The sequence below is a fragment of the Varanus komodoensis genome, unplaced genomic scaffold (assembly GCF_004798865.1).
Source record: "Varanus komodoensis strain SLA01 unplaced genomic scaffold, ASM479886v1 scaffold67, whole genome shotgun sequence".
Lineage (NCBI taxonomy): Eukaryota > Metazoa > Chordata > Lepidosauria > Squamata > Varanidae > Varanus > Varanus komodoensis.
Window position 1 is genome coordinate 1,738,672 of NW_025336308.1, and position 27,621 is coordinate 1,766,292.

At 52.6% G+C, this 27,621-nt stretch overlaps 1 protein-coding gene across 1 annotated transcript in view; it reads left to right on the plus strand.

Moving 5' to 3' along the window:
* The first annotated feature begins 328 nt into the window (after window positions 1-328).
* The window catches only part of CSK (C-terminal Src kinase), a 63,373-nt gene continuing 36,080 nt past the window's right edge, over window positions 329-27,621 (plus strand). The window contains exon 1 of the mRNA XM_044450514.1: window positions 329-428. The gene's annotated coding sequence lies outside the window, so the exon portion shown is untranslated. The remainder of the gene's footprint in view (window positions 429-27,621) is intronic.

Genomic DNA, 27,621 nt, shown 5'->3' on the forward strand with positions numbered 1-27,621 from the left:
GGCCGGCGAGCGAGGGCGCTCCTCGCCCCGCAGCGTGCGCCCCCCCCGCGCCGCGATCGCGCGCCCTTCCGCGCAGCCGAGGCGGCCGGAGGGGAGTCGCGCCGGAGGGGAGCCGCGCGTCCCGAGCCGGAGCGTTCGCGGCAGCGGCGGCGCGGGGCATTGTTCGCTCTCCCCGCCCCCGCCCGCCCCCCCCCTCCGCCCCGCCCGCCTCGCCGCCCGCGCGCCCCTCGCTCCGATCCCACCCCTTCTGCGCCGCTCCCGGCGCCCTGCTCGGCTCCCGGCCCGGGCCGCCCCCCGCGCTCCCCACGTTGCGCGGAACAGCGTGAGCGCCCGCTCGACCGCGGCCCGGGCGGATCCGGCGTGCCCGCCTGCCCTCCCCACCGCCTCCCCCGGCCGGGAAGCGGAGCCAGAGCGGAGCCTGGACAGAGGTGAGTCGCGGAGCCCCCCACCCCCTCTCCCGTGCCCCCCTTCCCGCCCCCGGGCTGGCGAGAGGGGGATCAGGCTTCGCGTTATTGTACAGTTGAAGGAATTGTTTGTACGGCGTGGCGAAGGGCTGGTGCGACTCCAGCTTCTTGGACAGGCAGGCTGCACAGGGGAGGCTGCTCTGTGCGTGTCGTGGGGGGAGGCGGGGGGGGGGGAGAAATGCCTGCCCATCCCTTTTCACGCCTTCCTTGTAAGTGGGGGCGAACTCTAAAGAAATGCCAGCTAAGAGACTAGTCCCTGCGGAATAACCCTGGGGACGGGCATCACATCCACCCAAGCGCACGGTCTCACTGGAGCCTTCCGAAGAGGGAGCTCCTGGGAGCGCGGGCCCCCTGCCCTGGAGTCACAGGATCAGGCCCGACACCCGCAGCCCCCACTCTTGGAGGAAACAAGGCGTTCTGCATTTGGTTAGTGCCTCTGGGAGACTTCTGTTTGGACAAGGCCCGTCACTTCCCTTCAGACCCTTCCGTGTGCAGAGAGAAAGAACGCGGTTTCGAGAAAAGCGCTCGGTTTCGGATGGTGGCGGTGGAAATTCAACGTATTGCTTAACCGTTTCTAATGTTCTGCATTTCCTTCTGGTGGACATCATGTGTATCTTTTGAAAGTCGAACTACCGGTTTATGACCTGCCATGGAAGGCGACCGGAGGGCGTGTTCCTGTGTGTGTGAGTGCGCGTGTGCGTGCGTGTTGGGAGACACACTCCGCAGATCGGGCTTTAAAGGGACTCGGACTTTCCGGGCGGTCTCCGGGCTTTGCGATGGGGATGGGGGCGCTTGCGTGGAAAAGCCAGTGCTAAGTTCTTGAGTGGATTCTGGAGAATGCGTGGAACTTCCCTTCAGCAGTTGCGGCTGATTCATGCCGGCCGCTGTTCGCTCCACGGTGGATGGCAGAGCCCAGGAAGATGCCTGAAACAATGGGGGATTCGCAGGCCCCCCCCCGCTCCTGCTTCCATTGGCCAGCCCCATGTGTCAAGCAGAGGAGGTTGCATGAACTCCCGCGCTTGGGGTTCCTGAGGAAGCGGGGGGGGGGGGGTGGCAGCACAAGCGCCCTTCCTCTTTCACACGGGGTCTGTGCCTGGCGGGGGGCAGGCAGAGTGCGAGAGCCACGGCTGGGTGGGAATCACCCGGTCCCGCCTGACTGGTGGGCTTCCGCTGTCACCCCCGGCTGCTCGCCCGGCCGTGGCGCTGCAGTTCCCAGCCGGGCCTTTTCTGCCTGCCTGCCTGCCTGCCTCTCGCTGCAGGGGAGACAACAAAGCTATTGATGGCCACTGGCCGGGTCTGGCTGTCCCCTCCTGGCCACAATCAGTGAGTCATATGGAGGCCGAGTGGCGGCCGGCCGGCCGGCCGGACAGGCCGCAGCTGCTTGCCGTGCCCGTGGCGGAGCTGGCAGCAGGGCGCGGTGGCAGGCAGGGAGAGAAGGAGGTTTTCCCGGTAACGCTTGATGGGATCAGAGATTTAAAAAGCTCAGGGATGCTGTGCTTACTGTAACCTTCGTTAATTTAAAGGTCGGGCGACAGCTGATTAAAGCCACCGCACTTAGCCTCTGCCGAACGAACGCGAACGCGCTCAGAATGGCTGGCGGGGGAGAATCGTATGGAGAAAGCGGAGAGGAGACAAAGCTGCCCTCTTGCAATGCGGGGGCCCAGAGGGGCCGCCCCATGAGGCGGGGTGGGGGTGGACGCGGGGCTGATCAAAGGGGAGAGTTCTTCGGTCAGCCCCCAGTGGGACTCTGGAGGTCACTTCTGCCGGATTCTGAGATTTGCCATACTGGGGGACTTTAAAAGGGGATTGGAGTACTTGTGGTGGAGAAAGCTACCCGGAGTGATGAGTCGGGAGGGTTCTGTGCTTCCCGCAGTATCAGAGGCAGGATGTTTGTGTGGGCCAGTTGCTGGGGAGCATGGGGAGGAGGGTGCTGAGGCCCTGGCCGTGGGGTGAACGCAATGCTGCTCCATCCCAGCTCTGTTTATGTTCTCTTTCGTACGCATGTTTCCTAGGGAGGTAAGTTTGTTTCTTTTCTAGGAGATCGAAGGGGCTCCCTGGAATTTCCACAGTGGCCCAGTGGGAGAGGGTCTCATCCAGGCAAGCCCGCCGTGGCGCAGGCAGGGGTTCCGTCACCACCCGGCAGAGTCGAGCTGTGGGCCCCCTCACCCCAGTGCTGTCAGATGCGCTGGACTGCAACGTCTGTCCAGAGAACATGGGCAATGATGGGAATTGTAGTCTAACACCTCCGAGGGATGGCCGTTGCGGGGGTTGGCATAGTGGATCACCGTTCAGAAGAAGTCAGATCTGAACCTAGCATGTGGGGGGGGGGGGGGTTGGTCTGAACCTAGCATTCCCTGGCTAGGGACCCCCGTGGCTCGCATCACCCCCAGCTGGCCAGGAGATGCTTGGAGCTGCAGTCCAACACAGCAGGTGTTCCCCAACTCCGGGAAGGCTGTCCAGGCTGCCTGGCTGATGAAGCTGTGAAGCGCCTTCCGAAGCGGTTTTGTTTCGGCGCAGCTGGCCGTCTTGCCCGAGTCCAGGCCGGCCATGGCGGGGCTTAACTAGGCTTTGCCGAGACAAGCCAGCATCGAGCTCGGCTCCATAAAGCAGCCGTCCCACTATCGCCAACTCCTTCGGAAGCTGGGGGCGCCAAGAACATGCGAAATGTTGGTTTGTCGCAGGTGGGAGCTTGCAGCCAGCCCCTCACAGCCGGGCAAGGACGGGAGTCGGAAGTGCATCTGTGGCCTAGCCTTATTCTCACACCGTGTGTTAATGCTTCATCTGATCAGGGCCTCTGTGTGTGTGTGGGTGGGTGTTAATTTCACACAATGCACTTATGGGCTACAGAATTTACGCAGATACAAAAATGCTTAGGAGTTCAGCCTTCAAACGGGCAGTTGAGGTGAGTTACAAAGTGCACACAATGTGTACGCAGATACTGTAAAATAATAAAAACGGAGACTGCTTGTAAACGGAAGAAGCAAGCACCCAGCAAGCAGCGCAGTGCTGTGGCCAAAGGCGTGCAGGAGTCTTGGTGGCAGCGCTGCGTCGTGGGAAAGGGCCCTTCTCGTAGCAGCCAAGAGAATGCTAATGAGATGCAGAAACAGCCCAAGGGGCTGCTGGGAAGGAGATAAGAGGGAAGAAGGTGCTGTGTTGACGGCAGGAGAAAATTCAGGTGGCTCAGTTCTGCAAGCCACCTATGGAAGAAGTGAGACCTATTTATTTAACGGGGCCTCGAGCCCACCTGTTCCTAAGGTAGTTCCTAAGGCAGGTAGTCGCAAGACTAAGTCTTTCCCTTTGTTTGGAGCCACCAGAAGCTCGTTCAAATCAAAAACGTCTGTCGTGACTTCGGACCGTGCCCAAGTGCAGACTTTGGCAAGTGTCTGCCGGAGGAGAAGACCGAAGCGGAGAGGCGACCACCAGCAATGCAGTTCTGACCCACATCGGCAGGAGCCACGGTCAGGGAGGCTGTGCGTTGGTGGCCAGCTTTCTTCATGGCCCCAAGAACGGACATGGCCCCTTCAGCATAGGGCAAGCTTGCACGCCAAAGGACCGATCTGAGTGCGAGTGTCTCACTGCCCGATACGTAGGGTTGTGCATGCATTAATTTCCCCTAGGATGCCCTTAGATGTTGGAATTTGAAATGCTGCGGGAACAACCCTCCCCTATTCAGTGGGGGGCATCAATCCGGGAAGGCCAACAGGGTGGGATCCTTCCTTCTTTTCCCCATCTTCTTACTTCCCTTTTTTCTTGGTCCCTAGAGGTTACGATTAATTGAGAAGCATCATTAGGAAGAGCATTCTGATGGAAAGTGCTCCTCAGCCGTGGCACAGACGGCCTTGGGAAGTGATGGACTCCTGTTGGAGGTTTTCAAATAGGAGTTGGACCAACACATCCCCTGCACTGGCAGTGTGTTGGACGGTCCCTTCCAACTCTCCAGTTCAATGTGCAGAGCACTTAAAGAGCTGAATGGGGCGATTCCCGCTCTGAGGAGCTTCCACGTCACAATTCGACGTAGGATGGGCAACGGAGGACGGTGAGGGGAGCAGAGGCTGGAATAGATGGAAAAGAATAGGAGTTGTTTTAGTTCTGCATGCGTGGTCTTAGTTGCTTCCATAATCTGGTGCAGTCCAGGTGTTTTGCACTTCACCTGTGAGCAGTCCTGGTCATTGGCAGCCCAGGTACCCGCAGTTCCTTCTTAGGGTTTTGTGTGAATGCAGTTGAGAATAGATTCTGAAGATGTTGTATGGATGAGTTGCTTCTCTCCCTCTTCCTCTTCCCCTTCCTTCCATTTCTCTACCACTCAGTCGTCAAAGTGCTCCGGGCAGTTTATCGAGTTTAAAAAACTTTAAAACACAATATTGTGCATAATATTAAAGCTTACGTACAAACCTAGAGATGGACAGCAGACACTCACACAAAGATATTCAACAATACGAAATCGTGAATAAAACCGTATTACATGCTGTCAGGTGCCTGAGAGTAGAAGAAAGTCTTAACCTGGCGCTGGAAGATGACAGCCATGGTGCTGGGTGGGCTTCGTGGTGAGCTCGGTCCTCCCTCAAGGGGCCACCACCGAGAAGAGCGTCTCCCTTGTCACACTTCCCAAGCCTCCCTGGGGAAGGGCCCTTGATACTGAGCAGCGCGAATGTGACTTGTGCTGGTATGAAAATGAATCGACTTGGTTGACTTCTGGCTCATTGCATTTTCTCGGTCCCACCTACCCCGCAGGGTTGTTGTGAGCTTAAAAACTGAGTGCCTGTATGGAGGGGGAAGAAATAAGAGCTTCTTAGCGGAAAGTGGGGATAAAGCCATGACACGAAAGGGAACAGCTTGCCATCTGCTTTGCTGGGTGGATTTGGAAGATGGGCTGATAGTTCTTGCTTTGCTGGAAAAGGAAGCTAACTTCGTGAGCCAAATACGTCAGAGGTATTAGACCTGTTCGGGTTTGCCTTGTGACTCTCTGACACCTTTTTCTGCCATCAGGTTTGTTTCCCTAGGGGCTTATCTTCTTTCACCAAGACCTTATCGTCCTCATTCAAGTTGAGCTGGAATGGCAAAGGGGTGGCCAGGGGCGTTGGCTCCTTCAGATTAATCCATTTAGTCTTCCTGGAGGCCGCTGTGGTTGTGAACTGGCGCCTTTACACACCGGAGCGCAATAATCTTTTCCAGCGCACACATTTGTGTGGTCAGACTTTCCATTAGTTGGATCGTGGCTACATTTCTGGAAGCCGTTAGTGGGCACATGATATCTGGGTGGGTGGGGCTTGCAGCCCCCCCCCCATCTCCAAAAAAAAGTAACACTCAACTGCTTAAGAAGAGCTTGAGACTCTGTTGAAGACAGGTGCACGCAGAAACGTTCTCCTGTTGGTTGATCTTGCATTTTTGCATTTAAAAGGGAATGTGCTCATTGTTAGCGGCATAAGAGCCTGGTGCTCCACGCTATGTACTGTTGCCTTTTAGGGTACTTGGATCCAGTCTTAGAGTAGACCCATTGAAATCAGTGGGGCTTATTCTATTTGCAGCTGACTTGGGTCCCATAGATTTCAGTGGGTCACCTCTGGAGAGGTCTGGGTTCGATCCCCTCAGCTATTTCTCCTGGTGTTCAAAATGGCGCACAGGATTTAGGAAACAAGGCACAACGCCCCCTTCCCCTGACAGCGTCTTCTCTGTAGTGGCACCTAAATCCTGGAGAGCCCTTCCATGAGAGACGCACCTGCCTCAGCCATTGCTTACCTTGCACTGGTCAGCCAAGGGGGCTCATTTCTGCAGGCCGTGCCTTTTGATCGGGTCCTATATGGGAACCCAGCAATGTGGCCACTGGTAGGTTTAGTTCTGAACTGGAACTGTCTGCATTGGCCAGTTTAAACTGGGCGTTTCCCAGCCCAGCCTGGAGAAGGCAGAAATACACCTGCAGCTTTTGATTGCAAAGCAGGTACTCCTCTACCGTCCGTGATGCAGGCTTTCTGGAAAATCTTCCAGGTAAGCAAATTAGCTCAATTTGCACAGGGCTGTTTGCATAGGAAAAAATTCAGTTTGCGTTGGAAAACATTCCAGCACCTTAGAGCAAGAGTGAGAGACTCGTGGTTCTCCAGATGGCCTCCAACTCCCATCATCCCCATCACTGGCATGCTAGTTTGGTCTGATGGGAGTTGGCTGCCAAAATATCTGGAGAGCTGCACATTGCCCATCTGTACCAAAAAACCCCCCAATTTAGCCTGCATTTAAAAAAGCAAAGCTAAAAATTGAAACGTGTTGCATTTTCGTCGGCTTATACTACAAACCTTTGACCCAGAATATCTGAGGGTTAAAAAAGGAAAGTTCACTTACTGTTATGCTATGCAGAATGTATTGGTATAAATAAATAAACAAACAAACACACACACACACACACACACACACACACACACACTTCCCTTATATAGTTCCAACTTACGGGAAAAAACGAAAGTACTGAAAAGTGTTGATGCACCAATTAATTTCAGCGACCCAATGAACTGTCAATGAAATGCTGAAAACAGGCCGCTTTTCCACAGAGTTCGGCTCTCTTCCGGTAAAGGGATTGGGGTCCCTTCAGTTTTGCTGCTGCAGCCTCTTGGTTCACATTCACTCCCAGGCATTGCTGAATTTCAATTAATTATGCTTGGAATACTCACCTGAAAAACATCCATTGCAGCTCTGAAGCAGCCAAGCTTGTTGGCACAAGCTCTTTTTTTAACCAATGAACTTATGGAATGGAACCTTTTTGGTGGAAAAAGAAAGCACCGGAAGCTTTGGTGTCCCCCAGTCTCCCTCCAATCTACAGCCCGAAACCAATCAATAGATGCCGCTTGGCGCTCCTGGGAAGGCAGGTGAGATGTATGCATAATTAAAAGTTGAGACTGTTCCATACCGCTGAGCCTTCCATAGATGTGTGTGTAACATGTGCACAAGCGTCTTTCCACCCACCACCCACACACGTCCCCGCCAGAATAGCCGTTTTTTCAGGGCTGCTTCCTCTTCTGTAGGCAACTATGACGGCTGTGTGAATAATTTTAGGGTGCACTCAAATTGTTGTTGTTGTTAGCCGCGAAGTCGTGTCCGACCCCTCGCGACCCCATGGACAACATTTCTCCAGGATCTCCAGTCCTCCACCATCCCCAGAGTCCACTCAAGCCCACACCAACTGCTTCCGTGACTCCATCCAGCCACCTCATCCTCTGCCGTCCCCTTCTTCTTTTGCCATCTATTGTTCCCAGCATCAGGCTCTTCTCCAGGGAGTCCTTCCTTCTTATTAGGTGGCCAAAATATTTGAGCTTCATCTTCAGCATCTGGCCTTCCAAAGAGCAGTCAGGGTTGATCTCCTCTAGGACTGACCGGTTTGATCACCTTGTGGTCCAAGGGACTCTCAGGAATCTTTTCCAGCACCACAATTCAAAGGCCTCAGTTCTTTGGCGCTCAGCCTTCCTTATGGTCCAGCTTTCACAGCCATACATTGCAACTGGGAAAACCATAGCCTTGACTATATGCACTTTTGTTGGCAGGGTGGGCTCTCTGCTTTTTAGTATGCTGTCTAGATTTGCCATAGCTTTCCCCCCAGGAGCAAACGTCTTTTAATTTCTTGGCTGCAGTCCCCATCTGCGGTGATCTTGGAGCCCAGGAAAATAAAATCTGTCACTACCTCCATTTCTTCCCCATCTATTTGCACTCAAATGTTAGGGTGCAAAATGTAGCTGATGGGGGGGGTGGGTGCTGGGAACAGTCAGACTTTTAGCTGCCCAAACTTGCATAGGATCGCACCCTTAAAGAGTTTGTGTTTTTACATTAGTTGAACTCTATTGGCCACTTTGAATATCTTACAGAAAATATCAGGCTAAAGTATAAGTAAAACGTTGGCAAAACAAAAGGAACACTTGTAGGTGATAAATGCTAAAGCTCCTGCACAGTGTAAAATAATTATTATTCAAATAATCAGGCCATGATCATTATCTTCATAAAAAACTGGTCCTGTAGGTGAATTGAAAGAGGGAGATGTTGTCACGGAAGCAGACGGTCCGGTTTCACACGGGGTGCTGACCCGATGGAGCGAGGGGACGGTTTGGCGCCTGGCATTGCCATCGGCGTCATCGCGTGGCTTCATGAGGAAGGTGGCCACGGCTGTTCAGGTGGACGGAGCCAACGTGGTCTGGAAGGGCAGGTGCGCCTGCCTTCTGGGACAGAGCTGTGTTTGATCCCCTTCCTTCGGTGGCTCGCTGAGGATGATGGCATAGGAGAGTAGCCGCTGCCCTTGCGAAGGGGCAAACCTGTTGGTCTCCCGTTGGCTTCTGGAGTTGCTGCGAAGAAGATGTTTCCGTGCAGCTGGTCAAGGTTCCTCTCTGCTTCTCTGAATGCTTTGTCCCGACTGCACTGGGAAACCTCTCTAGCTGTCCACCCATGAATTGACTGCTAAATTGCTCGCTTAACTCGTGATGCTCGGGCTCCGGCTGGTGCTTCTCTAAAGGAAGGGGGCCCACGATCTTCTCGGGCACTCTGGGGAATTCGAGGAACTCCTGTGGGCACCAGCACATAATAATGCACCAGTGGATCACCGCTTTGGCACCTGTCTGTTGTGCCTGTGTTGCATTCATTCCCTGAGGCCTTCCTCCAACCGCTTCTTTCAAGGGAGGTCCAGACAGTGGCAACGAGTGGGACGGTCTTCTGGTGGTGGTCCCGATTCTGGAACGATCTCACTGAGGCACTTCTAGACCCAACTCTGCTATCCTTTCAATGCCAGGCCAAGACCACTCTCTTTTGCAAGGCACGAGGTGGCATAGAAGGACCCTGGATGCTCGTCTGGAACATCATTTTACCTGCTCAGATTGTTTTAAGTTAAGGTTTAGCCTTCGCATGCCAAAATGTTATGCTGTTTTACTGTATTGTGGTTTCTTGGTTCTGTGTGAACTACGCTGCCGTCTTTGGCTATTGGGTGGCATAGAAATGAAATAATAAGGATAGTAGCCATGATGATGATGATGATGCCTCTTTTAAACAAATGCTTTGGCAATATCCAGTAGTTCCCTCCTTTGGGGAAGAGATCATTACACAGGGAAATTTTGTCCTGGAATGGTCTTTAATTTTCACTGGTGTCTCTGTGCTCCTCAGCTATTTAGCAGCTCCAAGGAAGTTAAGTATGTTAAATTATGGTCTGTGTAAATGGAATCTCTGTGACTTTTTGACAGCTAAAAGACCGAAATTACAACACTGGAAGCATAAACACTCACCTGTGTAATGCAATCATTGCCTTGATAGAGGCACACCTTCAAAAGAATATTTAATTGGCTATCTGGTCCATTTTTGTGGCAGCCTATGCATAATTTCCAGAAAGTTCTATGCATTTTGCATGCATGCATCGGTACGTATGTACACATCCATGCCACATCTTTTAAAAATGACTTGTGGTAAGGTTTGTGGGTGCCCCCAGACCCCATGTGAGGGCTTTCTGCTCCACAGCGTCCTTCACCAACCTGGAATCCTCCAGCTGTGCTGCCCTTCGACCGCCATCTTCCAGCACATCTGGACAGCGCTGGTTCGAGCCAGGCTACCTGGCCGGCTTGTAACTGCAGCTCCAGCCCTTCTGCTGCTGAACTGGAACGCTGAGATGCCGATCAGAAGCGGAGGCATTCGGCAAAGCCGACGGACCCTGATCAAATCTCATTCCGCACAGCGCGGGTTTGGTTAGCTCTGTGCTTCCTCGTCTAATGTTGAGATAATGGGCCACTTTGCTGTGGTCTGCGAATCTCTGAATTGAAGCTGAAGCTGCCCATTAAACGATGCTCATGTATCTCTTTTGTCATGTCATGACCCCTTGTCTAGCGAAGGATGTATTTGCGCTTAACTCCACGCCCGCCCCCCTTGCCCTGCTCTCCGGAATAATGGCATCTAATGCTATCCCTGAGATAAAGCTAGTGGTATGTAATTTGCTTTTGCTGTGGTAGTGTGCCTTAATTACTCTTGATGTAATCAAGGCTCGATAAAGTACATCGCTAGTAGCAAATTCAAACAGGCGATCTGCAGCTAGGCAACCACTGGGTAATTTCTGTTTAATACAGCACTTTTAGCACTCCATACTTGCGGGGTTTGTGTTGGGCTGTTGCAAGAAAGGTTTGTTTGTACCCCACTGAGTTATTGGACGAGACAGACCTTGTTCTCTGTTTGTATTGCTAGCAGCCAAATTAAGAGAAGCCATTACACCGTGTTCCCGGCTTGAAGCAAGCTAATTGCTTTGGCTGGTGTGGGTAACTGAATCCTGGCTTAAAAGTGAATGCAACACAGCTTAATGTGTTTACTACTTTTAATTCTGGATTAACTGCTCTCCTCTGCCCTACTCCATGTCGTGGCTTTCCTTTTGAGCTCTTCCTCCTCTCATTTCATGGAATGGCAACTTGGCGACGTAGCCGTCTTCACCCTGGTGTTGGATCGTAATTTCCCATCTCCATTTGGAGTACTCTCCGTATGGTGGAAGAAACAAGTTTCTCTCAGAAAGTTTTCTTTGATTGGAGCTGGGCTTGAAATACAACTGTGAGCACTTCCCATGGCACGGGGCTGGTTTTGTTTCCAGGAAAGTCTGCTTAATTATATGCTGAGCGTCTAAGCAGCGTTGAGAAAATCCTCTGTTGTCTTTGCATCAGAATGTAGAAATGGTTTTGTGTGACCTGTGCCTTCCGTGGTGTCATGTTAACAACTGGCGAACGTGCTCTGTGTGACTTTGGACTTGTTCTGTGTCTTTTACGTTGGCTGTCTTTTAGCTTCTGGTGTCCAAGGTGCTGGTGTTGGTCCTTCAAGCCTGAACTGGTTTGGATCCCAGTATCTTGTCCTTGTACAGGTCTGCCCAGACATTAGGAGCAGAATCAGGGCTCTGCTCTGTGGCCCACCAGAAAGAGCCATTAGGCTGGTGGGTAGACGGGGCAGGGCCTTCTCAGTGGTGACCCCATGGAATGTCCTCGGCAGGGCAATTCACACATTCCTTTTTAAAATCACTGAAAACACATATATTCTCATCTGTATTACGTATCTAGAAATTATTAGCTGCGACTGCTTTCTTCTTGTGTTTAATTGCAATTGGTATGTTCATGTTTTTGCAATGTAGCCTGGCTTATACCTGAAAGGCAGGTTAAAGTAAATAAATGAGGGATGCTTAGGATCACAGCATGGCCCTGGATTTGACTGATTGATTTTACAACATCCAAGATGGAAGGCACTTTGACTGAGACCTGGGCTGCAAGACTCTGGCTTAGGCTACTGCAGTTTTTGTCGTACGGCACAGCATGGTTGTTCTCCAGATGTGTGTCCCACACATCTGGAGCGCGCCATCCTTGTGAATGCCAGGTTAGATGGCAAATAGCTTGACCGGGTGGAAACCTACTTCCTATGTCAGGAAAAGGACGGTGGCAGTAAGGAATTGTCCCGGGGGGGGGGGGCGCTAGGGTTAGGGTTGGGGTTTGGATGCCAGTCGATGTCCTTTCTCCATGTCTGTTGGCCTGCAAGACCGTTTTCATGGTCTGGTTAGAAGCTTTGCCCCCTGTCGATGGGGAAACTATTCGCAGCAGCTCCAGCCACGCATAACCTGCTCAGCAAGGGTGGCCTCCGACCTCTGGCAGGACTTCTCCTTCATACATCAGTCCTTCTCCATTAGAGGAAGGAAGTCATCCATGCTAAAAATGGAAACGCTTTAGATCAACACCCAAAGGACCTCCCACACCAATGTTTTAACACTTAGAATAGGGTAGGAGAAAGGGGAAAGTCCAGCTTGCCTGTGGAAACGGACCGTTTATGGGGCTGATAAGGGCATCGGAAAAATCCTGCGGGATCAGATCCAATGGCCTGCCTGGTTTAGCATTCTCTCCCCAAAGCAGGGAGGCTGCCACTGGGACATGGGTCCAGTCACGCCCTCCTGCTTATTCCCCCTGACACTTGGAGTTCCCAGGTGTGCTTCCTCCAGTAGTGGGGAAGGAGGCATTGGCAGACTTAGGATCTGCTTCACTTTTAATTTAATTTACTAGAATCCTTGGTATCCCACAGGGAAGTCTGAGGGGAAAATGCATGCTTATCTGTTTCGGAAAAGTTCAGCTGCCTTCGGCTAAGACTGTCGGGCTGCCTTCAGTTTCCCTGATATTATTTATCAGTTCCGTTTCACTCTGAGCTATAGATGTATTTCAGTGGCGTATGTGAGATCTGATAGGGCATCGTGGTTAGACTGTCGGCTTGGGACTCGGAAGATCCAGGTTCTAGTCCCTCTTTGGCCGTGGAACTTTGGGCCAGTCACAGACTCTCGGCCTAACCTACCTCACAGGGCTGTTGTGAAGATGAAATGGAGTAGGGGATTCTGTAAGCAGTTTTGGGTTCCTTTTCAGGAAAAAAGGTGAGCTAGAAATATGTTAAACAAAGAAATACATAATACAAAGGATAATCACCTGGAAACGAACTGCAACTTTGACACTGCTGAGCTGGCTTCCTATTGAGTTAGAATGAATAAAATACTGTGCTTCCAATTGGCCTGTGTTCATTTTTATTAATGAATTTCTGTCGTGGAACAGTTTCCATGGAAAAATAAAGCACTGGGAAAATGTCCAGCCCACCTCACTGATACCAAAGCACCTTTTTTGTGGTGTAAGAGGGTAAGCAAGAAATGTGGGAGCAATTACCAGAGCAGAATAAGGATGACAGGAACAATCCAGGCTGCCTGTGTGGAGAGTCGCATTGTCAGCTGGATCATAGATTTGATCCTTGCTGAATAGAGATGCGTGTTGCAGCAGGCCAGAGATCCTCGCAAACCGAAGGAAACAATTTTTGTTGGATTCCTGGGATAGTTCACGGTTTTCTGTTAAAAAGACTTGTTTTTACCTGTGTGTGTGGGGTTCACGTATTCCTGTCTAATAGGGACTTCCTCCTATCCTTTGGATATCGCTGCAGTACTAGCTCAGGAAAACTTGAAATTGCTAACAATCGAAGAAATGCAAAATTGAGCAATTCTGCCCTTGAGGACCAGAATACTAACCTTTCATGGGTGTTTCGACAGAGAGAGGAAATGCTTTAGCTAAAATCAGCAAAAGTGGGTCTAAAGTAGGCAACCATATTTTACATTTGACTGACATTTTTTCATGTCCTGGGTTCTTAAAAACATTGTACAACAAAATGTCAAATTTGGTCAAACATTGCATTCTGTTGAGAATTTTGTTTCCTTAATGTAATGAACTTTCTATCAAGTTTTGAGCCATGTCCAGTGGATTCTCTTAGCTCAAGAATGGTTCCCATTTGTTGATTTAATAGAATGATAAATATATTTTCCTAGTATTTTAACCCCACTGACCCCAAACAGTCTGCAGTGTGAATACTATGGAACGCGCTCCCCAGAGAGGTCTGCCTGGTGCCGTTGTTATTTGTTTTTCAGCGCCAGGCTAAGACCTTTTTATTTAAAATTTATTTTAAGTGTTAATTTATTGGTCATTGGTAGGATTTTAAAATTATTTTCAAGCCGAGATGCACCGGGTTTTAATATTTTTATTGTATAATTTGGTTCTTGCTGTAAGCTGCCCCGAGGCTTTGTTGCGATGGGGGCGGCACAGAAATGTTTTAAATAAATAAATAATAAAATACTAGAAATCCCATGATGTAATCTGACAGCAAATCATGTACACAAAGACCAGTTGACGTCTGATGCAGCTGCGAACATTTCAGAACAAGCGAAAAACAAAGTCTGTTCTGGGAGTGAATTTGAGGGATGGGTCACATGAAGCTCATGATGTCCAAGACTGACTTCCTCAAATGAACCGCTCCTTGCTCTCTCTTCCTATTCATTAATAATGGGTTGGTTCCAGAAGTTGTCGTACTTAGAACAGAGTCTCCCACATTAATGGGACTTCAGTTTAGTCAACTTCAGCTAACTTGCCCTATTGATTTTCATGTGTCTAACCTTAAACATTCCTGAGGATGGATCAAACCCTGTATCTGCTTCTGCCTTTCAATTAGACGCAAAGACTTGATCTTCCCTTCTAGCTTCTCTCTCTCTCTTTTGCTCCCAGTATTTAGTCCGTTGCCAAATCATATCACTTCTTCCTTAGAAAACTAAAACGTTGATCTTGCCCTAACTCAGTGTTAGAAAGAGCATATCAATATCATTGTTAGAAAGAGAACATAAGTATCAGGATATCTGCAGCACGATGTGTTTTAGCGCTGCCGGATTTTAGATTATGGACTAGACGCTTGCGATGCCGCAGTAAAAGCAGGGCACCATCTTGGTTCTTCAGATAAACATCCAAGTGCTACTTTTACGCAGCAAAATACAGCGTCTCCTGCTCTGTATCACAGCACCCTACTCCTTGACTTGAGCGTGAGTTTTCCGGGGTTTTGTTTGGCTGACAAGCAATTAAATTACTTGACAATTAGGCTTGAGCTGAGATTTAATTTTGAAATAGCTCAGAGACACAAAGAGCAAAGGCGCTTGGATCTTTTCGTTTCCTATCGTGCTGGGCCTTATAAAAGGCAGTTGTTGAAACAAGCACATCAGCTGCAGCTTGAGGGTAAAGTCCTTCGGATGGGTGAATTGGCCCTTGGAAGAAAGCATCCGAGAGCGATCCGTCTTTGACTCTGGATTTCCGCGTAGCTGAAATGGCAGCCTCGACACCCAGAAGGGAAGTTATCTGTAGGATTCGTAGGCTGGGTTGGAAATAACACCTTGGGATTTCCAGAAATGAAGTGGGGCGAGTGTAAAAAGTGTGGTGTCGTGGTGAAGAGCCTGGGACTGGGACTCGGGGGATCCGGGTTCGAGTCCCCGCTCGGCCATGGAGCCAACAGGGTGACCCTGAGCCAGTCACAGACACTCAGCCCAGCCTACCTTGCAGGGGTGTTGTTTGGGGATAGCATTAAGTGCAGAAGGAGGAAATTGATGTAAGCCGCTTTGAGTTCATAGGAAAAAAGAGGGGTATAAATCTAATAAATAAATACATCCGTCTTCAAGAAGAGCTCTCCAAAACGTCTCAATCAGGACTGAGGATGGCCTGCCTCCTTTGACATAATATATCCTAGCTATTATTCCTAAATGTGCATTTAGATGATGCATACCTGTTTATTATATTAATCCCACCTTTCTCCCTTTCAAGGAACCCGGGGCATCTTACACAACTTTCTCCGCTCAGCCACGATGCTGAACGGTGTCCTATGGGCAGGAGTTGTCTCAGTGCTTCACAGCACCCCGGCTTAGCCAGCTGCTGCACGCCGAGGTGCTGGGGCTTCTTGTGAGTAACGCTGTACTCATGATGAGGAAGGGTCTGCCATGAAGTGGGTCTTGGGTCAGGGGACATGGATTTTTATTTTTATTTTATTTTTATTTATTTTTCGATTTATATCCTGCCTTTTTCCTACCAAGGGTTCAAGGCAGCTGACATCATTTTCCTCCTCCATCTGATCCCCACAACAACAACCCTGTGAGGTAGGCTGGGCTGAGAGTCCGGGACTGGCCCAAAGTCACCCTGTTGGCTCCATGGCCGAGCGGGGACTCGAACCCGGATCGTCTGAGTCCCAGTCCCGTGCTCTAACCACTGCACCACCCTGGCTCACCACATGGATGCCTCACAGCTGTGATGTGCCGGCTTAAACGGGCTCGAAGTGTCAGAGTTTTGCTTTGCCTTTTCCATCCATCTCTTTCCTGGATTTTCTCTGTGTTTGACCTTTCCTTGGGAATTGACCTGAGTGGCTCTTTGGATCTCCCCCTCAGCACCTCAGAGTAAGAACCTTCCGGGCCAAAGCATTTGCTTGCAGGTTTTGCTTGTTTCCTGGTATAAACAGCGTCACTTCATCTTTTCAAGCCATTATAGAAATATTCTTCTGTAGCTATCTTTATTTATTTATTTAGGAAATTTCTATGCCGCCCCATTCACCAAAGCCTCGGGGCGGCTCACAAACATAAATAAACTTCATTAAAATAATATAAATTAACAGTATAATTTATACTTCTAAACACTTACATACAGCTTTTATGTTAGCAGTTTACTACCTGAAAGACCCAAGTGTGTTGCCATGTTTATAACTTGATAGTTACTATGTTGATAATCATTTCCCCCTGCTGTTTTTCCCATGGAATATTACTTTCTTTTGAAACAAAGTCAAACATAAGAGAAGAAACGGGAACAATGTCCATAAGGTCACAAGAAAGCACAAAGAAAGAAAGACATTGTTAATAATTCTTAGTCTGTGACCAGTAGTTTCTGGAGCAGCTTGAGCAAAACCGCCTAAAGAGAAGCGCACCGTATAATGAGAGAATGGAAATCTGAGTTGCGTAGCAATACAAGGCATGTGTGTTTGTGCATTTGTCAGAAAAATGCCGCAACTGTATCTGGTTAGAATTTGATCAAAAGTTCAGAGGGTTTCCACAAAGGACATAAATGGAAAGTGTGGAGCCAGAGCGTCTTGCTTAAAGTTAGGGTTCCTTGATTTGGCCCCGTTGGACACGGAGGGGCTGCTGGGAACCCGAATCCTCAGATGCTGAAGTGGAAAAGGTGGAGGGGCTTCTCTGAAGGGCTCGCTGCCCAGGTGTCCAGGGGGAGGGAGGGGGTTTGGGAGAGCAGCGCTTGCGGCCTGGCACGACGCTTGACCCCGTGGCACCGTGTCGGGAGAGATGGGGCAACCATCTCGAGGGGCGACGGAGAGAGAAGGGGCTTGTCCGTCTCCAAAAAGGACATTCCAGAGGGAGGACCCCCAGGGTACTCAAAAGGAGACCTCTCAGAAGTAGCTGCTAGACTGGGTTCAACAAACCACTCTGCGCATGCTCAGAGACTCATTCTTGGCTGGCTGTGCTGGCTGAAAGTGCACTGGAGAATCAAGAGCTTTGGCCAAAGAATCGTCTGCTGCTTTGGAAGTGCGGAGGGGGGAACTTAGCTTGCGACAAGTGGCGCTTTCGGCGGCAGTGGAGCAGCGATGGAGACTATCAAATCTTACTGAGAAGGGCTTCTCTTGCCGCTGTTTAGTTTGTCTTCAGGTGAACCTTGCAAAAAGCCCTCGTGGTGCCCTTTATTTGTAAGGGCAGGGCTGAATGCCCCACAGGGACCCCGCAGCCGTCGGGACAAACCTCTCAGCAAAGCGTAGCTCAGGGGAGAGAGATCCTTCCTTTGGTGGATCTCCTGCTTCCTCTGAGCTTAGCTGCCATTCTCAGTTCTGTTGCAGCTATGGAGAAGGTGGAGTATTCCTTGCCGGTGTTGTTTCCCGTTGTGGCTGCTGGGCTTTGAATGGGCAGTGGGCCCCTGATCTTCTAAGCCGCCCGTGTGTTCTTGGGCGCTCGTCTTCCTGAAAGGAGAAGGTGGTGGACCTTGGTGACGGCTTCCCGGGCTTGGCACCCTCTTAGGCTCCGTCACTGGCAGCAAGAGCTTTGCGGGGCAGTAGGCTGGTGTTTCGGGCTCCTCCCCTTTGGCCTTTGGTCCTCCCACGACCAGAACGCGGCCCAGAAGAGCTTCCCCGAGGTGGACTTCAGCCCTTGGGTGGAGGAAATCTGACATCCCTGGAGCAAATAGCAGCAACCTGGCACGAGCAGCAGAGGACGGGCACGTCCCGAGGCCTGGAAGTCAACCTGCCGTAGGAGTGCCAGGGCAGGGCCGGCGAGGGCTGGGTTTGAATCCTCGCTCGTCCAGAAAGCTCGGCAGGTGAGGCTGGGCTCGTCAGACACGTTCCTGTAGAGTCACCTCTTCCCTGCCTTTGCAGCCGCCCTGGGCAGGTCCGAAGACGAAGGATTTTGCCCCACTCCTGGCCTGCATTTTAACCCTCTCCTGTAATTTCTCAGCGCCAGTTCATTGCCTCGTTCGAGCCCAGCCCCCTCTCCCTGCCTCCCAGCTCCCCCGATGGCCCGAGCATGTGGCGGTATCAGGTGGCCATGATCCAAGGCGGTCTGGCAAGTTTCAGCAGATCCCCTCTCACGCTGCGGTTCCCTACAGGGTCTCGGGCCCCTTCTGGTTAAGGGCGCGCCCACGCCTGACCTCCAGCACCGGGTGTGGGGTGGAGAATCCAGCCTGAGAGGAGATGGCTTGTTGGCCGGGGGCAGGTTGGGAGAGCACAGCCGTGGCGCTTGGGCACCCAGCCCCAGTGGCTCATGGGCTTGGACCCTGCCCACATCTCTGCTGCGAAGCCTCCGTGCGGATGTGGCACCTCTGGGTACCACACGGAGACGCCGAAGGAGTGAGGAATCCAGGCAGCGGTACTGCAGTCTCCGCTTGCCTGCTGCTGTGCCGCTTCCCGCATCTCCCCCCGCCCCCAGTTCTTCCCCAGGAATCGCTGGAGACAGGAGGATGTGAGCGGCGCTGGGCTGCTGGCGGGAGGGAACCCGCAAGTGGAGCCGTCTATCGCGTTGCCATGCCTGGGCTCCTTGCCTCGCCTCTTATATAACACCCAGGATGTTTCTCAGCCTCTGCTCAGCTCTTGTAAGTCCTTTCCCCGCGCTCCCTCCAGTGCATCGCCGCTTCCTTTGCCCCGCTAAAATCCACATCTGATTCAAGTGGGTCGAAAGGCTGCCGGCTCAGCCCCCGCCCTGGCTGGTCAGGGCTGCTGGGGCTCGCCCCCGCCCCCCCCAGCGGCCTCGGGCTGAGGCTTGCGCAGCTCGGGTGGGACTCCTCCGCGACGCCCCCCGCTGCCCGTGTGGGGGTGCGTGAGCGGGTGGGAATCCGTCGGGACGGTGCGGTGCTGGAGGGCGGGCATTGCAGTGGCTGCTGTTTGGCTCGTGAGCGGCAGTTCTGGACTGGGAGGAAGGGGGAGCCCGGCGTCCGGCGTGCAGAGCAAGTACGGCTGACTTGGGGAGGGGAGGGGAGGGGAGGGGAGGGGGGCAGATGGGCCTTGTGTGCCTGTGCATCTGCTGGGGACAAGCCCCCTCTGTCCCCACAGGTAATCAGAGACCGCAAGAGGAGAGAGGGAAGTGAACCGAACGGGTGGGGTGTGATGGCGGCAGCTGAGGACCCGCCTGGTACCCAGCAGAGGGACGGAGGGGGAGCGCAGCCGAGTGGCAAAGCACGTACTCTGCATGCAGAAAGTCCGGGTTCGATTCCAGGCACCTCCCGTTGTGAGACTTTGCCTCGCAGGAGCCGTGCTCGCAGTCCTGGGGAATCACGGCTGAGAGCGCTGGACTTGGAGGAGCAGAGCCTGTCCTGGAGTCCGGCATCTCTCTGCATCCCATCGAGCCGGACACGGTTGCACCGTCTGTTCATTATCATTAACCATGCATTGTTACTTAATTCTAAATGGAAGAGGGGTGTGTGTGTGTGAGAGAGGGGGGATTTATTTTTGCTTGGAAGGATTTCCACCAAGTTTCCAATACATAAGAATTGGTTATAGTTTCTTGCTAGCGAGAGGAATGCTCTCTGCACCTGCTCTGGTCACATCCTGTCTTCAAGGGGCTAGTCCCTGGTATTGGAAACCAGGCTCCGGGGCTGAGCTTTGTGCTTTACTTCAGCTCTGGACCAGCTGTGGGTGTGTATCACCTTCTTATCCTTCCCTTCTTCCAGGAATTTAAGGAAAACCCGTGCTACACCAGGCCAAAGGCCCATCCAGGTCAGCATTCGGCCAACCCTGCTCCCTCAGGAAGTCCCCGGCAGGCTCGGGTGCCTACGCACAATTTTTCACCAGCTTGAACCTAGAAGCATCCTAACAAGTAGCCACAGGTAGCCATATCCGCCACAGGTTCTCTGATGCCCCCTGACAGCAATCTGTTACACATCCCCAAGCTTGCAAAACTGTGTAAGGTGGGCAGACTAGCCATGAGGGCCAGCGACTTGCTCGGTTTTGCTTTGGAGCTTTGAATCTGGATTTCCCAGGCCCGGCTGGGGTTCTCCAACAATCATGCTGCCTGGGAATTGCTCTCCAGATGCTAATTCCAAGAAGCCTTTCCCACCCTTTCTCATAGCATCTCCCCTCTGTTAGGGGGTCACGAGCAAAGGCAGACCTGCAGAGTCGAAATCACATTGTATTTGGTTCCACCATTGGGAGCCGCGTAGGGACAAAATAGCATCCAGGAAGGCCACCCGGAACGGCAGTATTTGCATGAGCAAGTCCATTCTTATTGCCTGGATTGCAAGAGTTTAATTTGGGGGGTGAGACGCTCTTGGTGGTGGTGCTTGCAATTTCATTCGGAGTACGAAATGCTTGCTGATCTTCTGTGGATCACTCGCAAGTGCACGAGTGGATCCTGGTTCGCCTTGTCCCGGGCCCTGCACTGGGTCTTTGCTTCGGACCTTTCCCTGCCCCCCTCCTTGGCACCATCAGGTTGTCTTACCCAGCATGATAGAGAAGGATCACAAAATTCGTTCAAGTATCTAGTTGGAGCCACGTGTGCGCTGCAAAGGCCAGGCTGGACCCATCAGGTTGTCTTACCCAGCATGATAGAGAAGGATCACAAAATTCGTTCAAGTATCTAGTTGGAGCCACGTGTGCGCTGCAAAGGCCAGGCTGGACCGTCGCTTAGTCTCATTCTGCGCTCCATCTCTCTCTGGCCGCACGGGCCTTTGTTCACGGAAGGCGAGGGTGCGGAACCGTGGTCCCGGGTCAGAGCTGGCCCGGACACCACACCCTCCTTCCCCTGATCTCTGACTGTTTGACGGTTTCCTGGCACTGGCCAAATCGCCGCACCCCTCTTCTAAAAGGCCGGAGTCTTCGTTTCCAGACTGTTAACTTAAAATATTCTGGAATATTTGGCCCTGCCCCATTGGCCTTGGGTCCCTCCCACCCTTGGGATGGGCCACCCGAGAGCTTCCCCGAGTGCTCTGCAGGAGGGCCAGTGCTCCCCGCTTAAAGGCTCTCTTAGGCAGAGTGTTTGCCAGCCTGCAGACTTTTCCGAGAGCCACAGGGTGGTGGCCTTTGGAAAGTTCTTGGTGCTGTTCCTTTGGACATAGCAATAGCGCTTGGCTTGTTCGTGCCCACGTTTCGCCCAAGTGAAGGCCTCGTTCAGGAGCTGGTCGCCCTTGTCTTTGCCACGGGACCCCCTCCCATGGCAGGAGCACCAAGGGGCTGCTTCTTGGAGGAGGAAGCCCGCGGTGTCGTGTGCGTGGCCCGCACACACGAAACGAGCCAAGGAAGGACACGATATTTTACCTGCAGACAGCTTTATGCCCATTTAATTAAGAGGCTAAAACTTGTAGGATTCATTGATTTTTCATGTGCTTTTATTTAGGTTGCAGCACTATCCCTGTCTCTCGTTTTTCTAAAAAAAGCCTGGAGGCGGGACACCACCAGATCCCTGCGGCACAGTGCGTGGGCCTGCCTGGGGGCCGCCTGCCTTTCCGCCTTCTGTCTCCGTCCCCATCCTCATCCGCTTTCGGCAGGCTCGCGTTGCTGCAGGCGGCTGCAATTAAAGCCAGCGCCTCCCTTCCTGCTCCTTCCGCCCAATTACTTGCATCTCTCGCCTGCTTTCCGGCGAAAGGGCAGCTCCTCCGAAGGGCAGACGGAGCAGTGGCTCCCGGAGTTTTCCCTGCAGGGGTAGCGGGAGGACGGGCAGTGCCCAGTAACCCTGCCGCTTCTGCTCCTCGGGAGAAGCGCATCTTGCCTCTTCGATGGACCCCCAGCTCAGCAAGATAACTCTGCTTGGCCTGCCGCGGCACTTGCCGCCGCCGCCACGGAAGGAGGGCGATGACGATGACGGCACGCTTCTGGGAAGGAGCAGCGTGGAGGCCGGGAGGGGCGGCAGGGCCGGGTTCCTCCTGCATCCCTGTAGAAGAGGGCGGGGAACTCGGCTGTCCTGGCACTGCAGGCCTGGCTCTCTGGAGCTCCCTGGTGGAGAACTTGCTCGGGCTGCAGAAGGACCCAAGCCCAGTGCCGGGCATTTCCCGTCGCTCTTCTCTGGGATCTGGGAGCGGTGTTGGTCGGCATGGGGATGTGGGAAGAGTCCTGCTGGACCTGCCCAAAGCCCTCCCAGTCCAGTGTCCTGTTCGGGGCAGGGCATCCTGCAAGGGCACCGTCTGGTCTGCGTTCCCCGCCAGGGGGGTCCATCGGAAGACTGCCGTTGATGCTGGAGGGGGCACAGGGTCCCTTGTCAGTCTGGCCAGCCTCCTTTCCAAGGACACACTGAAAAACATTCACAATGGGATTTTGTGCACTTAAGGGCCTGAGCGTGGAGGAAAGGCTGGCCAGTCACTGAATGGATGACAGGGGTGGTGCCAGGTGAACCTGGCTGGGCAGGGCATTCCGCAGCTGGGAGCCACCCCTGAAGAGGCCCTGCCCCTTCTTAAGACAGGAGGAGGGTGTAAGCTGCAACTTATTGTAGAAATAAACTGGAGCTCACGCTTCGTGTGTAAGAGGGTCCCCTCGCAATGCCTGGAAAAAGAAGCTCGTGTCCAAACACAGGCAGGGGCCTGAGCTGTGGCCTGTGCTTGGGTCTTTCATGGCTGGGAGGGTGTTTCGGGGTCCAAATGATCCACGCGGCACCAATCAAGCAGTTTCGTCTCATAACTGGCAATGGGAAACAGGGGCAATATTTATCATGTGCAGGGGCAGTATAAATAACATCCTAAGGCTTTGGGGGGAGCAACCAGAGATGGCCGCACCCTTCGTGCGTGTCCGTGGGCTTCCTGGAGGCACCAAGCTGGTCAGTGGGAGCGACGGGTAGGGGGCTCTTGGGGAAAGGAAAGAGAAAGGAGATGGCAGCTTTGTCCCGGCATGTGACACTCCCTGAATGAAGGGAGGTGTCCGATCGCTCGGAGAGGGCCTGTTTGGTTGTGGCACCCCGGTTGCAGAATTGCCTGAGTCCCAGTCCTGCAGCCCTAACCACTACACCCCCTGGCTCTTGTCACAACTTGCCAGGGCCTGCGTGGTGGTCCTTTCAGCTGCAGGTTAGGCATTTCTTTCCCCTCGATCCTCTGTGTGTGTGTGAGTCTGTGTGTCTGTGCACACGCGTGTGCTGGCCCTGAAGCCCGTTTCCTGCAGCCACTTTTTAAAAAAACCTCCATGGCGTTCCGGTCTCAACTTGCCAACGTTTTAGACTGTGCTTTTTCTGCGCTGCTGGTGTGCGGACCACCGAGAGAGTTTTGGGTGCTCAGTAGCGTAAAAAGTAGAAGTGCAGCGCCGTGACTTCCGCAGGTGGATGTCGGGCCGCAGGCGAGGCGCTCGGTTGGCTTGGCGCAGCCTCTGCGCACGGCTGGAGGGTGGCATCCTGGAGGGTGGCATCGCTTTCTTGCGTGGGCCCTCGGGGAAAACATCTACACCAGCAAAGGAAGTGTGGGGAACGAGAGAAAGGCCGTCGTAGGTTTGCAATAACAGGAAGGGCAGCCTAGCTGCTTTTTCCATAGCCTGCCCGAGAGCAACTGCAGCAGCCGCTTGCAAGCTCCACTCCACAATCTGGGACCCACCCAAAGCAGACCCCCGGAAAGGGGTTGTTGGGCTGAGCAGACCACGTGCGTTTCTGCGCGGCTTTTCCCTTCTTCCCCTAGCAGGGCACCCAAGATAGTTTGCATTCTCTCCATGCTGTCCCCACAACCACCCCGTCTTTTTTGATTCTGAGACTGGCCGGAGTCGCCCGTGTGTAATTAAAAGGAAGAGCCCCATATCAGTCAAGTGGAGAGTGGTGCATATGCGAGAAACGTGTACATTGCATTTTAAACATTTTTCTGTTTGCAAAGAGAGGCATAACACATGCAAACGGGAGGGGAGGAGCACAGAAGGCAGGGAGCAAACGAACATAGTATAGAATATGTCCATGCACAATAATCCTTTACTTTATCCTTAATACAAAAGAAAGAGAAAGGAGGATTTAATGCTTCTATTTTAAATATGTAAATGAAACGAAGTAATCCCTGTATCCAAATGAGGATCCCTATGAGGTTGACGGCTACAGAAGATTGAATCAGATGGTGAAAGAGAAGAGAAACCTTCAGTCCATTGAGCGCCTCGTGGGTGTTCATCCTTCCAGCCTCGAAGTATAAATCTCTTTGCTACTGCAGTGGCTCTCGGTAGCTGCTTTTGCTGCCCATCAGTTAATCCCCACATCAGAGGAATGCAGTGCAGAAGCCCGTGAACATCTGCAGTTTTTGAGGAGCACAATCTGGATGCAGACAATGCCTGCTCGCCAGAGGAAAACCATGTCCACTTTGTGTGCCTCAATGAGGCATTGTCTCATGGGCAGGCAACATCAAGAAAAAAGAAATAGATATTTTTGCCGTCGGATACAGCGATACCGAATGAACTCCTCTGCCTCAGTTGCTCACTAATTCTCTTGCACACCGTGAGCAGTTTCTCACATGCATCTTTTTCATGTCCGCACCTTCAGATGTACACATCAGAGGTGAACAATGTAGCGGCAAGAGTGTTGTTCAGGTTGCTGATTGTGTGTTTGCTATATTTCTCCTTACATTTTGGGGAAAACCATAGCATGATAAAAGCGATAGAAACAAACTATTGAACCACTAATGTGTAATTTTAAAATCAGGTGGCGCTGCTACAGCGACCTTTCTGTTAAATGCTTGGTGGAATAAGAACAGTTTTAGGATCAGTTTAATGGCTGCAAGAGAGGTTGCCAAGCGAGGCTCAAGGAAAGGGAATTCTGCGCATTCAGGGCAATGCTCTCTGCTGCCCACCAGTTTAGTCTTTGTTAGTGGTGCACAGCAGAGGGACACGTGTGAAGTTGATCTTGGGCTCTGGGTCCTTCGGGGAAGATATCCTCCACTTCCTTGGAGCCACAGTGCTGACATCAGCACGTGAAATCCGGCCCAGAAATGTCAGGGGCAAGCAGTGTGGCCCCATGGGGGTGCCTAGCCCTTCCGCCGAGGAACTGGGCGTGCAAGCTCTCACTTGTTTCCTCACAACATACCTGCGAGGTGGGCCAGGCTGAGAGCTCACGGGGAGCAGAGGGACCCTCGGCTGCCAGCTCCCATTTCCGGCCAACCGCTTTCAACCAACCTTGTTACTGGTAGCAATGCAGTACTTTCTATTTACTTACTTTTGCTGCTGGTTCGCTTTTTGTTGTGATTTTCTTCTCAGCCCCCAAGCTGCTTGCTTCTCTCCCCCTCTGCTACTCCCCCGCCTTTGCGGTCCTAAACATGGAATGCCTTTTTCAAAACTGCTCTTGCCCACTGCCTTCGTAGTCCAGGGAAACAAGCCATGAACAGCAAGATCACAAACTATGGTTTGTTAGAAAGCTGGGTTTGCCTGATGTGACAGCCCATACCATGGGTTAGTATTATGCATGCATCCGGGTGACGAGTCCACTCAGCGGATCTGGTCCTTGTAGATCCCCCAAGACATGGAAATATATGCAGCTGTATTTGTTCTGAGTTTGTGTTACTGCTGAACTGAACTGGGCCCTTGCCTGTAGGCATCCATACGTCCTCAGCTATCGGGCGATATAGAAATAAAATAAATGAATTAAATACTTCCTTGGCTTTAGTTTTTGTGGTGCAGCATAGAGCATTAATCTTTATTTTTGCAAGGCCTTTGGTCCCTGAGGTAAAACCCGTGGGTCGGGTTTCTTAGTATTTGCCCTATTTCTATCTGCTTGAGCTTTTGCAGTGGCACCTTTGGGAAAAAAAGATGCATGCTTCTTGAACGGCAGCTGTAACTGGAGGCTAGGAATGCACAATTTTGGGAAACCGAAGCTCTGGGTAAGCTTTCTGGCTCCTCGTGGGCCCTTCCCTGCATCGCTGGGAGCGTGGTCCTCGCGTGTGCTCAGCTCCCATCTTTGCTGACTTCCTCTCAGCTCATTGCCATGCGTCTGGGCAGAAAATGTCAGACTTGCCTAGGACCCAGATGTGGAACAAGCACCGTCCCCTTCAAAGGCTTTATCCTAATCCCTAGCAGACGGAGAGTGGCTTTAGTTCTCAGTCGGAACGATTAAAGTCCCCCACCCAGCTCCAAAAAAATAAAATGCAGAGTCTGGAGATCCCAAGGGGGAAACCAGACCCGGGCAGTTTCTCGTATCCAGACGAGGGAGCGTGGCCAGTTCCGCGTCTCCTGCCCTTTTCTGCCCAGCTGTTCGGGGAGGAGCTGACAAGAGAGCCGCCGGGAGCCGGGTTTGCCGTCTGCAACCTCCCCTTCGCGGCGTCTTGCCTGCCGTTGTGCCAAACCTGCAGACGCACACGGGTGGGTGGCTGAGCCAACGTGCGTGGTGGGAATTGCTCCACGCCTGGCGAAGGAAGCCTCTGGGATGGCGGGCTGGGGCCGTGCGGCTGCTTGAAGAGCACAAGAATGGGAGAGGCACCAAAGGCCCACAAGCAAGCCCTGCGTGCAGCAGCACCTCCCGCCCATGCTCCACAGCGACTGGGGCACGTGGGCTCTGGCTCTGCAAGTAGTGCGGAGCCTCCGGGACCGGTGGCCAGGAACAGCCTTCTCCTTCAGCCTCCTTGTATTGCAAAGCTCTCCAGACGGTTGGCCATTGCTGGCCATAATGAAACACTGAATCCCATGTTTTCGCAATTTGAAGGTGTCAGGAAGACCTCAGGGGAGCCATGTGGGACCGGGGACCAGGTGCTGTCCAGTCCAGTGCTCTGCTCACACAAGGGCCCATCAGCTGCTCCGGGGAGACCAGCGGTGCCCTCCTGCCCCCCAGCAAGTGGGATACATAGGCCTACATAGGCATATCTCATGGTAGCACAGAACCATGAGGACTAGTAGCATTGATAGTTTCATCCCCCAGTAATTACTCTCTCCCTTTGCCCCAAGGAAGCCCATGAGCAGGACCTAAGCACAACAGCGCCCTCCCGCCCCTGTTCCCCAGCAACTGGGGTGCGCGCTGGAGGACGCGCGTAGCCATCAGGGCTGGTGGCCACGGATAGCCGAAACCCTCCCGAATTTCTCCGGCCCTTTAAAGGCTGGCTGTTGGCAACCGTCGCCTCATCTCATGGTAGTGAATGGTTGAGGATGAGGCCGTGATTCTGGTTATTATTTCCATTTCTGCTCTGCCCAGTAACTGAAACTCTCTGTGCACCGTGTGAAGCAGTAAGCCTTTTTCTCGCCTCTGAATTTCCCACTGCTTAGCTGCATGCCGGCTGCCTGCAGGTTCCCTTTGCCAGTTCTGTGCTCACAGAGCTGTTTCGGTCTTCCACCCACATGCCTGCCCTTTCTTCTGCGCTAGGAGGCCCCAGACCTGGTAACCTTTCCTCGCAGGAGACGTGCCCCAGCCACCCGGCTCATCCTTCAGGCCCCCTTTCCAGCACCTTTTCCAGCTGCCCGTTCTCCTTTTGGAGAAGCGGTG